Here is a 12,882-nt window from a genome sequence, read left to right on the forward strand (position 1 = left end):
GGACAAGTTTAGCCTGGCATATATTCCCTTTCATTAGGAGGCTTGAACTCCACATAGGATTTATTCTTTCCAGCGTGTGAAGTTATGGGCTAACTTTTTAATTGGCCGTGCTGTTGGGGGACAGATAAAATTGCTTTGTGGGCTGGATCCAGCATGCGGCCTGCCAGTTGGCTATCCTTGTGCGAGAGGTTTGTGAACTTGATTGCTGTTAAATGTAGTAGTTGCTTTGAGTGTTTACTCATATGCACAAAGCACTAATGTAAGTGCTGCATGATTGGGATCCCGTCCCATATATATATATATATATATATATATATATATATAAAGGTAAAGGGACCCCTGACCATTAGGTCCAGTTGTGGCCGACTCTGGGGTTGCGGCGCTCATCTCGCTTTATTGGCCGAGGGAGCCAGCGTACAGCTTCCAGGTCATGTGGCCAGCATGACTAAGCCACTTCTGCCATTTACCTTCCCGCAGGAGCGGTACCTATTTATCTACTTGCACTTTGATGTGCTTTCGAACTGCTAGGTTGGCAGGAGCAGGGACTGAGCAACGGGAGCTCACCCTGTTGCGGGGATTCGAACCGCCGACCTTCTGATTGGCAAGTCCTAGGCTCTGTGGTTTAACCCACAGCGCCACCTGCGTCCCATACACACACACACACACACACACACACACACACACACACATGTCATTAAAAGCATTGATTTCTTAGAATTATGTTTATTTATTAAATTCGTACCCCACCCTTCCTCCCAAAGGAGCCCAAGGCGGGAAACAACAAGTGATAAAACAATAAAAAAGTATTAAAAACAATTCCAGGACAGATGCGGACTGGGTAAGATCTCAAGGCTTGTTGAAAGAGGAAGGCTTTCAGCAGGAGTCCAGAAGACAACAGACTTGGACAGAATAACTTTGGAATAACATTAAAAAAAAACCAGAAGCGTTTCTACTAAGTATTGTTGGTAAAGATATCCCGAAAAACTTAAGAGAAATATTTTTATACGTCATGACAGAGGTCTGAACACTAGTAGCAAAAAATTGGAAAGGGGAAAATGTTCCAACCTTAATGGAATGGCAGAATAAGCTACAAGAATATGTGGAAACGGCACAATTGACCAACAGTTTAAGGGGTAATTCAAGACAAGAATTTGAAAAAAAAATGGGACAAATATAAGAGATATGTGCAAAAATATGCCAGTGGTTTATCGTCTATGGCAGCACTGACCTTGGATAAAGAAACATATGAGAAATAAGATCAATGGTACGAATTGTTGTAAGAATGGATTAGAGAATATATAAAGAATAGAGTAATAATGGTAGGTACAGTCACTATCAAAATGAAATTATACAATGAGAATTGACAGTCCAAAGTCCTTAGGTTATTTTTTGTTAATAATTTTTGATAAGGATTTTTGTTAATAATCGCATAAAATGTAACATAAATACAGCAGAAGTTCAAGGTTTATATATAGGTAAGAAAAGGTAAAGTATATGTTCTTCTTTTCTTTTTTGCGTATATGATTGAAACTTCAATTTACTTTATGAGATGTATCATATATTTATGTAATGTATTGTAAGACTATTAATAAAGGAAAAGAAGAAGAAGAAAACAGACTTGGCAGTGGTCTAATATTCAAGGGGACGGAACTGCAAAAGTGCCACAACACTAAAAACCTGATTCCTACATTGTGCAGAATGCAGCTCCTGTTATGATGGCATCTGCAGGAGGCCCTCCCTTGCAGAATGAACCTTTTTTCCGGTTTCTCCAGTCCAGGGCAGTGTACATGGTCTCCTCCATTTTTTCATCACAACAACCTGTACGGTAGGTTAGGCTGAAAGGAGGTGTGTGGTTTAAGGTCGCTTTTGAACTTCACAACTGAGTGGGGATTTGAACCTGAGTCTTCCCAGCTCTAATCACGGTGGGTCTGTATGTATTTGCAGAGATACCTGGCCAGTTGTCTAAGGAGAAGGATGTTTAGCCTGATCACAGTATCATCCATTGTACTAAAGAAAAGCTGTATAAACCACATTCGTATGTTATATAGTGTGCTGTCCATACAAACCGCCTTCTGTGTATGTCTGTATGCATATAGATAGATTCACTCACATACAAGCCACTTTGAGACCATGGGCCAGAAAAGTGTAAATTTCTGCAACAATAAAGCATTAGGGTGTGATAGGACTTGCACAGATAACTTCTTTAATTAGTTGGCAGCCATAATGTATGTTGGTTCGGGTATTGCCTTGTTGCTGCACAATGAAAAACTTATTTATCAGAAAGCTGACCTTATTGGGGGCAGGGAGGGTCTATTATCTGGAACACTACATCCTCTAAACAAGCACAGAATTTCATTGGCAAGCACATTAACAAGGGCTTCTGAATGACAATGTGAATGACTGCAGCGGCCACAGTTGTGTTGCCAGTCATTGACTAAGTGTGTGCAAAAAAGAGAGAGAAAAAGTCTACAACCTTTGCAGATTGCAAGTGGTCTGAGCCGAGACAAGGAAAGATAGATCGAAGTGATTTATGGAGACAGCATTTATCAACTTAGTGCAAACATTACCCTTGCTAATGTACTAATTCATTAATGGCTTATTCTTCTCTCCTGAGACTTGGTGATTTTTTATTTTTATTTTTTTAAAAAAATACCTTTCCTTTATAGAAACAGTAGCCATCGTTAATATCGCGTCTATCATAATCTATATTTCTGTTTTGCTGGGGGAATAGGTGATACACACGAAGCAGGAGTGGGTGGGGAGAACAGACAGAATGCTTCTAAGAACGAGAGTATTTGGTTAAATTCCTCCCTGCCATGATGTGCAAAGTTAGATGACTACATGGCTCATGTGAGAACCAGGCTCTGCATCTGGCAAGGGGGCATTTTCAGGGGTGGAGGCAAAGATATTTGTGTGTGTGCAACTTGCGGTAGAGGGATGGCTAGGCTGCCTTGCCTAATCACCCCCTCCAATCATGTGCTGCTTCTGGCAGAAATGATGCACAGAGTTTGAGTTTCTAGCTGTAGATTCTGGGACAAGTAGTCCTAGACACTGGGAAGAAAATACGTTCCACCCGGACTCTGGGAGTACCAGCACATGCATTGCCACTATTGGAGATGGAGGCCAACCATAACTGGAGGGCCGCAGGCTCTAACCACTATACATTGCTCTCTTTTGCAGGAGAACTTTCTGCTTGACTGTGCTCCCACTGTCTTTTGCTTATCATGCTGATGAGCTGGAGGTTAGTTAAAGGAGGTATTTGGCACACTGTATTTCCTCCTATTTGCAGATTTAGGGTGCTTGCAGACCAGACAATCTGTTTATTGGCCATTTGTCCTGATTTGTGTGCAGGGAGATTAGATGACATTGGCTACTCAATGAGCACTTGTTCTGATCTGCTTTCAGGAAGTGCAGACGATGTTGCACCAAACCAAGTGTTATTCCAGTGCATTTACCCATGACTTTCCTTATAGCAAAAACTCATGTCTTTTGAGGAAGTGGGCTTGTTCCGCAGGAGGACCTCCCAGTCAACTATAACTGCACAGCCAGAATTTGCTGGCATGTGATCAAAAGTGTGATCTTTCATGATCTCACACATGAAAGTGTGGGCAGGCTGTTTTGGGCTCATGGCTGCCGCTCCCCTGGCAGCTGTGTTCATGAAGGTCATTGCCAGCTTTTCATGTCTGTGGCGCTGTTCATGCTAAGCATTTTCCATATGATCGTGCACTCACATGACTGAGTAGAGTGATTTGATACAACAGTGTGAATTAACCCTAAGGCTGTGGAGAGAGAAAAATGGGATGCTGTTGTTGTCATCTGGAAAGACCATCAGATGCCATTTCTGAATTCTGTAGAGCTGAGGCCTATTTCTCATGAAGGTGATGTTCATGTGACGGTGTTGTACCACTGAAGATGGTGGCACAATTGATTCAATGCTCCCCTGCACATAGAAAGCTGGGAGAAGGATTCCATTCCATTCCATTCCACTCTTTATTCTATTCTATTCTATTCTATTCTATTCTATTCTATTCTATTCTATTCTATTCTATTCTATTCTAACCTTCTTCCTAACATAGTAGGGAACTGTTTGAAGGCTGAACAATGAACTTTCAGTGGTTCATAAGAGCAGAAGAATTGCCTTGGATCAGACCAAAGCCTATCCAATCCTGCACTCTGCCAGCCATATGCCTCTTCATGCTTATATGCAAAAGATGAAGATGCCGGCCAACCCATTGGACTTTATGTGTTCTACCAACACAAGGATTTCTGCTTTTGCAATGGAGCTCCCCCCCCCCAACTCTCCACTCCCCATATGCACCTTCCCGAAATCTACTCTGGAGGTTAATGGAAATCTCAGAATAGATAATTGGGGGGGGGCGTGAAAGCAGGAGGGGGAGAAGTTCCGTTGCACAAGCAGAAATCCTCGCACTGACAGAATGTGTTACCCGATGCTACGTTGGCTACAACCCATTGATTGTCCACCAGCATTGGATATTCAAATATATCTGCTCCTGGACATAGAGGATGCAATTAACTGTTATAGTAAATGGTCATTGAAAGACACAACCTCTTTCAGTTTGTTTTATTGTCCTAAGCTAGTAACCATCACCAAACCACATGGTCGTGAATTCCATATGTTAATTCACAATAATTTCTTATTAGTTTTCAATTACAGTCCCATAATAGCCTCATTATAACAATACCAGTTTATAACACAATTATTAATACCAATCGTTCAAATATCAGATTATATAATTTAGATAAAGTGGCATGCTAGATTTGATGCTTTGATGCTTTTCTTTATTTCTGCGTTCCAAAATCTTATTAATTTCCATTACATTCTGGTCACAATAATAATTCCTTATACAACATCTGCAATATTAATAACTTCTGTTCTTGTTGACGCATTAAATGGTTTATAAAACTAAAAGTGAGGAACTCAAAACATATCCTTGTTCTTCCTGTGTGGGGCAATTATTCTGTCCATGGTATTTCTTCCTGTCCTTGTGAGATATTATGTCTTTCTTTACCCCAGTTGGTGCTGTTATCTGTCATGCCTTGGGTGGAGCTCATATCCCATTGTTGTTCCAGAAATTTTTCCATTACTGCGTCCCATGTTTCATTGCTTTGCAACTTTAACAACAGCTGCAAAAATCACTCAAAATTCCATATGTTACCGTATTTTTTGCTCTATAAGACTCACTTTTTCCCTCCTAAAAAGTAAGGGAAAATGTTTGTGCGTCTTATGGAGCGAATGCAGGCTGTGCAGCTATCACAGAAGCCAGAACAGCAAGAGGGATTGCTGCTTTCACTGCGCAGTGATCCCTCTTGCTGTTGTGGCTTCTGAGATTCAGAATATTTTTTTTCTTGTTTTCCTCCTCCAAAAACTAGGTGCGTCGTGTGGTCTGGTGCGTCTTATATAGCGAAAAATACGGTAATTCAGTGCTGTGTTGTACAGAACTTCCTGTTGTCTGTCCTGAGCCACTGGCCAATCAGCTACATTGGATGAACTCTTGCCTATTATGATGAGAGAGGGAAAGGACAAAATTCTCCTCTTTCGACACCATTCATATCCTCTATCATGCCTTCCTTCCTTGAACTATAAAGCAGTTTAATTCAGTTTAAAGGTGTTTCAGCTTCTTCTCATTGGGGAAGCTTCTCCAACCCCTTAATCATGTCGCCTGCCCTTTTCTGCAACTTTCCTGGCTCTTTTATATCCTTTCCAAGATGAGATGACCTGAACTATATGTCATGTACCAAATGTGGCTGCGCCATAGACTTAAATGCAGCACGACGATGCTTGCTGTATCCTCAGTCCCTTTCCTAATAATTCCTATCATTAACTTTCCTCCTTTCCTTGCTCCAACACACTGGTTTTATATGTCCAGTGAGCTGTTTGCCACAACCAAAAATTTATCCTGGGGTAGTCATACCTCCCTATCTGCTCCCAACAGGCCACAGACCTCATACAAAAGCTCTTAAATAGTAAAAGGTGCAAGGGATAAGGAACTGCAGGCTAAGGGGTGAAATGTGGCCCTCCATACCTTTCTATCTGGCCCTTGAGTATTTCCCAAAGTCACACTCCTCACTGGTCCTGCCTTGCAACCTTTCAGAGTATATCTGTCTGTCTAGAATGCTTTCTTGAGCTCTGATAATGGACAACTGCACTATACATTAAAGGCAGTACCATGCCACTTTAAACAATCATGGCACCCCCCCAAAGTAATCATGGGAAGTGAAGTTTGTTAAAAATGCTTAGAGGTGTTAGGATACCCTTTCCTCCTCACAGAGCTACCGTTCTCAGAGCTCCCTGAGAAGAGGAATTGTATCTGTATCTGTATCTGTATCTGTATCTGTATCTGTATCTGTATCTGTATCTGTATCTGTATCTGTATCTGTATCTGTATCTATCTGTATCTGTGTTGTATCTGTATCTGTATCTGTGTATCTGTGTATCTGTGTATCTGTGTATCTGTGTATCTGTGTATCTGTGTATCTGTGTATCTGTGTATCTGTATCTGTATCTGTATCTGTATCTGTATCTGTATCTGTGTGTCTGTGTATCTGTATCTGTATCTGTAATGCTGGCCCAAACCATTTAATGCAAAATGATGCCTGAGATAGGAAGATTGTGGCCCCCTCTGCCCCTGTGGGCAGGATGGAGGTGGATTCACTGGTGCCCAATTGCAGTTACAGTAAAATCCTGGATTTCTCTCCAGATTTCTAATATTTGTAAACGACCGCCCTGAGATCTGGTGATGAAGGGCGGAATATAAATCTAATTAAAATAACTAAATAGATAAATTCAGTATTACACCTCATTTACATGCATTCTTAACAAGAATGGCTATGCTGGATTCTGCCCACCCCCACCCCAAAATCCAATTTCTTCCTCTAATTCAGTAGGAAATTGGTTAGAGCAATAACATTTTGTCTGAGTGGCAACTCTAATTTTCAAAGCGTTGTTAGTTTTCAAAACTTTTGGGGGGTATAAGGAAAGAAAGAAAGGACTTTCTAGTGGGGTTCTTTCTCTTTTTTGGTAAAAATAGGAGGTGTCTTGATAAAGGGGCCATGGGTGCCAGCACAAAATGGCTGTCATGGGCAGCAAAAAAGAGGAGGTCCCAGTACTCTGCACACACAAAAACCACGGGGTCTTTCCCCATCAAGCCTTTTCTGGTGCATTTTGATTTAATCCTACAAGGCACACTGGGCTTGACCTCAGGAGCTCCTGCTCCTGGCAGAAAGGGCTCTGCCATACACTACTGCTCCACCAAAAGTGTCATCTCAAGCCGTTAGTTGTCGAAAAAGGGCTTCTGGCTATATTTTTATGCGGAAGGTATCTTTCACTTGAAGTAAATGCTAAGGCTCCAACGAGTGCACTCTCTCTTAATTGGTGCCACATAAAAGCTTTTTCATTTACTGTAAATTTGTTTCATGTACATAAAATGAAGTATGCCATTAACGTGGGCAAAGTACAGTACCTGGAGACTCAGCACATTTTATTTAGATTATTATGTGAATATTAAGACGTAATATTGTGTGCTCCTGTCATTCTCCCTGAAAGTTGTTTGATGATGGAGGGGGAGAAACAGAACCCAGGGTTAGGAAACAAATGAGCGGAGAATTGGCAGAACACGGGCGTGAATTTATTGGATGCGGTGAAGGAGGGAAGGAAAGTGAGAGAGAGGGAGAAATGTGTTACAGGGTTCGGTTTGTTTAAATTAGAACATGCTTTATGCAATCAGCATAACCATGTTACAATTATCTATGAATGGTACTACTTCAGGCTGTGGGGGAGGGGAGAGAATCAGAATTGCACGTTTAGTGATTCCTCTACAAATCAAGATGCCCTACACATGAAAAAATAGCCAGAGCAAATAGTTCTCCTTGGTGTGCTACCGTTCTATGCCCTGGGACTGTTATTTGTTTTGCAGACCCTCCCAGTGTCCCTATTTTCCAGGGACAGCCCCAGATTTACGGAAACCTTCCCGGTTTCTGATTTGACTCCAGAATGTCCTGCTTTTCCTTAGGATGTCCCTATTTTCATCAGAGAAATGTTGGAGGGTATGGAGTTATGTGACCCCCCTCAAGTCAAGGAGGTAAGTAACTATACAACCTTTAGAAGACATCCGAAGGCATAGGGAAGTTTTTAGATGTTTCATGTTTTACTACATTTTTATATATGTTGGAAGCCGCTGAAAGTGACTGGGGCAACCCAGTCAGAGGGGTGGGGTATAAATAATAAAATTATTCTGGTTATGATTATATGATGGAATAGGATGTCCCTATTTTCATGCGAGAAGTGTCGGAGGGTATGGTTTTGTTGGGGGAGCATTCAAAGATACCAGTTCTCAACATGCAGCCACAAGCAATTTTCCTAATTAAACTGCTGGTTTTCGAAGTTGGCCAAAATGTGTTAGAAGCTGTGGAAGGAGACCTTTCAAATCCCCTGAAAAAGTACTCACCTGGCTGACATAATAAAGTCAAAAAAGCAGCAGGCTTATTACAAGGGACTGAAAAAGAAAATCAATGAATGCAGCGTAAGAGCATATTCTGTTCTATGAACTCACACGAGGAGAACATTCTTAGTGTCTGTCTGCTTCCCAAGTATTGAACCGTCTTCCTCCCAGACCTGACTAAGGTTGTGATTCTATAGGGTGGGATTTGTGAATGTCAGGTGCACAGAATAAGTGTACCTGATCCCTGCAATCTGTGCTAAACCCATGCCGATTGCATGCTAAAGAGTGGGATAACAGAGGCAATAAATAAAATAATAATAATAAATGCCATTATTTGTGTTTTGCCTTTGGCAGCCTCAAAGTTGCTGAAGAGACACTCAGATTCTCTGTGTTGCTAACTGGCAACCCTAATCATGATGCGCTTTGACATTCTTTGTGATTTGGCATTCTTTGTGAGTGCATCAATAGGCTAACCAAGGTCATTTCCTAAGCTTTATCAATTATTCCTGATTGCTTTAATCCTGTAATTGCTGCAATGGGGAATGACAGCCTGCATACTATTCCCTCTGACTTAGGTCATTTCCACACACGAGGCTTAAATTGGCTTTGTTTTAAATAAGTTCCGAAAGCAAATGCAAAGACCACCGTTGGCTGGGATGCACATTTGATTTTTATTCCAGGTTCTCACAGCATCACATGTGACACAAAAATCAATAAGGAATGCAGATGTGTTTCTCGGTGCAATGTATGAAAAAATCCTTAGCCACATCGGAATCTCTGTAAAGCATGTGAAGTACAGATTAGACAAGACATGAAACCATTGCCAGATATGGCAACCCCATGCCAAATTCCCTTCCTCACACCCTGACACAGAGTGCCACTTAATGAGCTCTGCGGTTCCATCACACCATCCATTTCTCCAATCCATCCTTGCCCCAAAGCAGCCATTTATGGGCAGGGAAACACACAAGGTGCTGATGTTGAACAACCTTATGCCTGACATGAGAGAGGGGAGGACTTAACATGGTGATGTCATTTCAACGACGGCTCTGTTCATGTGCCGTCATGCAAAAGGTAGCATGAGGGGGAAGGGCCTTTTCAGAGAGAGAGAGAGAGACAGAGACAGAGAAATAGAAGAAGTAGAAGTTGGCAGCACAGGCCATAAGCTCAAGTCCCAGATTCGAGATCCAGCATCTGTAGGCAGGGCTAAGAAAGACCCTGGACACAATGTACAGAACGGAACTAAATGGTCTATGAACTGACTCTGCATTGGACAGCTTCATATGCTCCTCAATCAGGGCTGGACCATACATGAGGCATGGTGAGGTGACTGCCTCAGGCAGCAGGGTCCCCAGAGGCAGCAAATCCTGATGTCAACCTTTCTTCCCCCCTTGTTCCTTACCCCTTCTTCCCTGGTGGGGAGGGGGGACACCATTTTGGGGTTTGCCTCAGCTGCTAAAATGCAGGAGGTGTCCTCAATACCTCTTCAATGGCCTAACTTCTGCTGGCGAGAGAATGCCATTTTCCGAATTCGTGCCGATTCCTCCTTCTACAGAGTGCTGTGGAGCACACGCTGATCTTCACCAGCACAAGCTCCTTACTTGTTCATGCTCTGGAACTGACACAACGACCTCTTGATGTGCCAAAGTGGGGGTTCTTAAGGCCAGGCTCCAGCGCCAGTCCTCCTATACCTCCATACTGACGGAAGAACTTGCAGGCCGATTGGTGCCTTTTGGGCAGCATTGCAAGACCCATCAACAGACTGAGCACTGGGGCCACCTCCTCAGGCTAAGCAACCAGGCTGATTTATTTGCTGGGCTGAGCTCTTACTTGCCACCGCAGTAGCTGACACTTTGAAACCTGAATGGCTGCCTACCTGGACTACGGTTCTTGCCTCTGGCCAATCTTCACCCTAACAGACCCTTCAAGTGTCCCTATTTTCCAGGGACAGTCCTGGATTTACAGAAGCCATACCAGTTTCTAATTTGATCCCGGAATGTCCCGCTCTTCCTTAGGACGTCCCTGTTTTCATCGGAGATATGTTGGCGGGTATGGCATTATAAGACCTCCAAGCCAAGGAGGTAAATACAACCTTTAGAAGACATCTGAAGGCTGCCCTGTATAGGGAAGTTGTTCAATGTTTTATTATATTTATATATATGTTGTAAGCTACCCAGAGCAGCTACCGCCTTCTTAGGAGATAAGCAGTGACAAACCTAGACAGCATCTTAAAAAGCAGAGACATCACATTGCCAACAAAGGTCCGTATAGTCAAAGCTATGGTTTTCCCAGTAGTGATGTATGGAAGTGAGAGCTGGACCATAAAGAAGGCTGATCGCCGAAGAATTGATGCTTTTGAATTATGGTGCTGGAGGAGACTCTTGAGAGTCCCATGGACTGCAAGAAGATCAAACCTATCCATTCTGAAGGAAATCAGCCCTGAGTGCTCACTGGAAGGACAGATTGTGAAGCTGAGGCTCCAATACTATGGCCACCTCATGAGAAGAGGACTCCCTGGAAAAGACCCTGATGTTGGGAAAGATGGAGGGCACAAGGAGAAGGGGATGACAGAGGACGAGATGGTTGGACAGTGTTCTTGAAGCTACCAGCATGAGTTTGACCAAACTGCGGGAGGCAGTGGAAGACAGGAGTGCCTGGCGTGCTCTGTTCCATGGGTTCACGAAGAGTTGGACACGACTAAACAACAACAACACCCAGAGCAGCTGGGGCAACACAGTCGGATGGGGGAGGGGTAATAAATAATAAAATTATTATTACTATTTTTATGATGGAATAGGACACCCCTATTTTCACTGGAGAAATGTTGGGGGTATGCCCTAATTGCCACTCTGACACCCGAACCATTGACTGTTTTCAGTGACACCATATGAATCCAGCCTTCCACACGGCTGACAGCTTGATTTCTCCTGACCTTGAGGGCCCTGATCCTGACATTACTAGGGAAGCCATTTTCCATGGGAAAACTCTGCTATCATGGTACCAAGTTCAGCCACGAATACTAGAATCAGTTCCTCTTTCAAAGCCTTCCTGTCATCTAAAAGTAGCCTGTCAAGGAGCATTTTCAGGCCATCCTTCCAAACTATTCTAGTCACAAGATAGGCTATTGTATGGAATTTTAGAGCAAAGTTTGCTAAGTAAAGGTTGCGTGGCCATGGAGATTGGTTGCTCTGGGACGTAGGTCAAAAGCTAATTTTAGTACTCTCAATGCTTCTCCTTATAGTAGCAAGGCAGCATATCAAAGAAGCTCTTTAGCTCCATGCTTGCATTGGTTACAGGGCTCGTTTTCATGATTCCTGAAATGCCTGGCCTTCATCCCAGCATGAAATTGAGCCTTATGCCACATCTCCAGTGTGTTACTCAAAAAAAAAAAAAAAAAAAAAAAGAAGAAGAATGAAAAAGCCCTTCCTCTGCATTGTGAGCATTCATTTGCTTTAGCCAACTGAAAGCCCCCCACCCCCAAACAGAAACCAAGATGACACTACTGATTTACTGTAAATAGGTGCCACAGGCAATTTGCTGCACGGTATGGTTTTCTTGAGAGTGCTAGACCACATTTGAACAAAGACACCAAAAAAAAATCAATGAGCCCCGCTGCAGCCTAAATGCTTTGTTAGCCTTTTACTACAACATTACATATTACATGCAAATAATGGGAGAAATTTAATGCTACTAGCCTTGCCAGGCAATTCCTTTGGATCTTTAATATATATATATATATATATATATATATATATATATATATATATACACACACACACACACACACACACACACACAGATCTTGAACAGTAACATTTTTCTTTTTAGCGTGAAGTTGCTCAAGGTTCACTGGAGACTTTGAAATTGCTGCTTTCAGAAAAATAACAATGTAAAATGACATTATGATATATAGCACCTTCCTGTGGGCTTGAACCAGTGCAAGTGCCAGCTGCTAATGCCTCTGGGAATGAAGCAATCTCCAGGGCACCATTGTCCAATTGTCCTTCTAACTGTATCCTGTTTAATTAGTTGCAATTAATTTCAAGCAGCAGCCTCCTGGAACATCACATCAGGAAGCATTGGGAGTGGATATGTGGAAATGCTGGATATTCAAAATTACGAAGACTGGAGAGTGCGTGTGTTAAGAGGAGAGAAGTGAGCAAGCAGCAAAACGTGGCTTAACCAATCTGGAAGCGAACTATACAAAACTTCCTGAGCTAGATACTATGGAGTCACACACACACACACACACACACACACACACAAACAAGCAAACGAATAAGACACAATGCCACTAAATAAAAAAAAGAAATATTCTGTGTGTTTACTCAGAAGTAAGTCCTGCCCATGCTGAAAAACCAGGCCCATTAAATGGTCTGATTCACATGCCACCTTAAACCATAGTTAACTATGGTCTGAAGGT

At 42.4% G+C, this 12,882-nt stretch overlaps 1 long non-coding RNA gene across 4 annotated transcripts in view; it reads left to right on the plus strand.

The window, feature by feature from the left end:
• LOC310763029 overlaps positions 1-12,882 on the plus strand; it is a 39,261-nt gene that overhangs the window by 14,695 nt on the left and 11,684 nt on the right. The window contains exons 3-4 of one of the 4 annotated variants that reach the window (XR_014548396.1): positions 8,031-8,099; positions 11,756-11,894. The exons of 1 other annotated variant lie outside the window; for it this stretch is intronic. This is a non-coding gene — a long non-coding RNA (uncharacterized lncRNA). The remainder of the gene's footprint in view (positions 1-8,030; positions 8,100-11,755; positions 11,895-12,882) is intronic. 2 more of the 4 variants (XR_014548397.1, XR_014548398.1) reach the window with 2 other exon arrangements.

Source organism: Podarcis filfolensis, assembly GCF_964270895.1.
Source record: "Podarcis filfolensis genome assembly, chromosome: 5".
NCBI lineage: Eukaryota > Metazoa > Chordata > Lepidosauria > Squamata > Lacertidae > Podarcis > Podarcis filfolensis.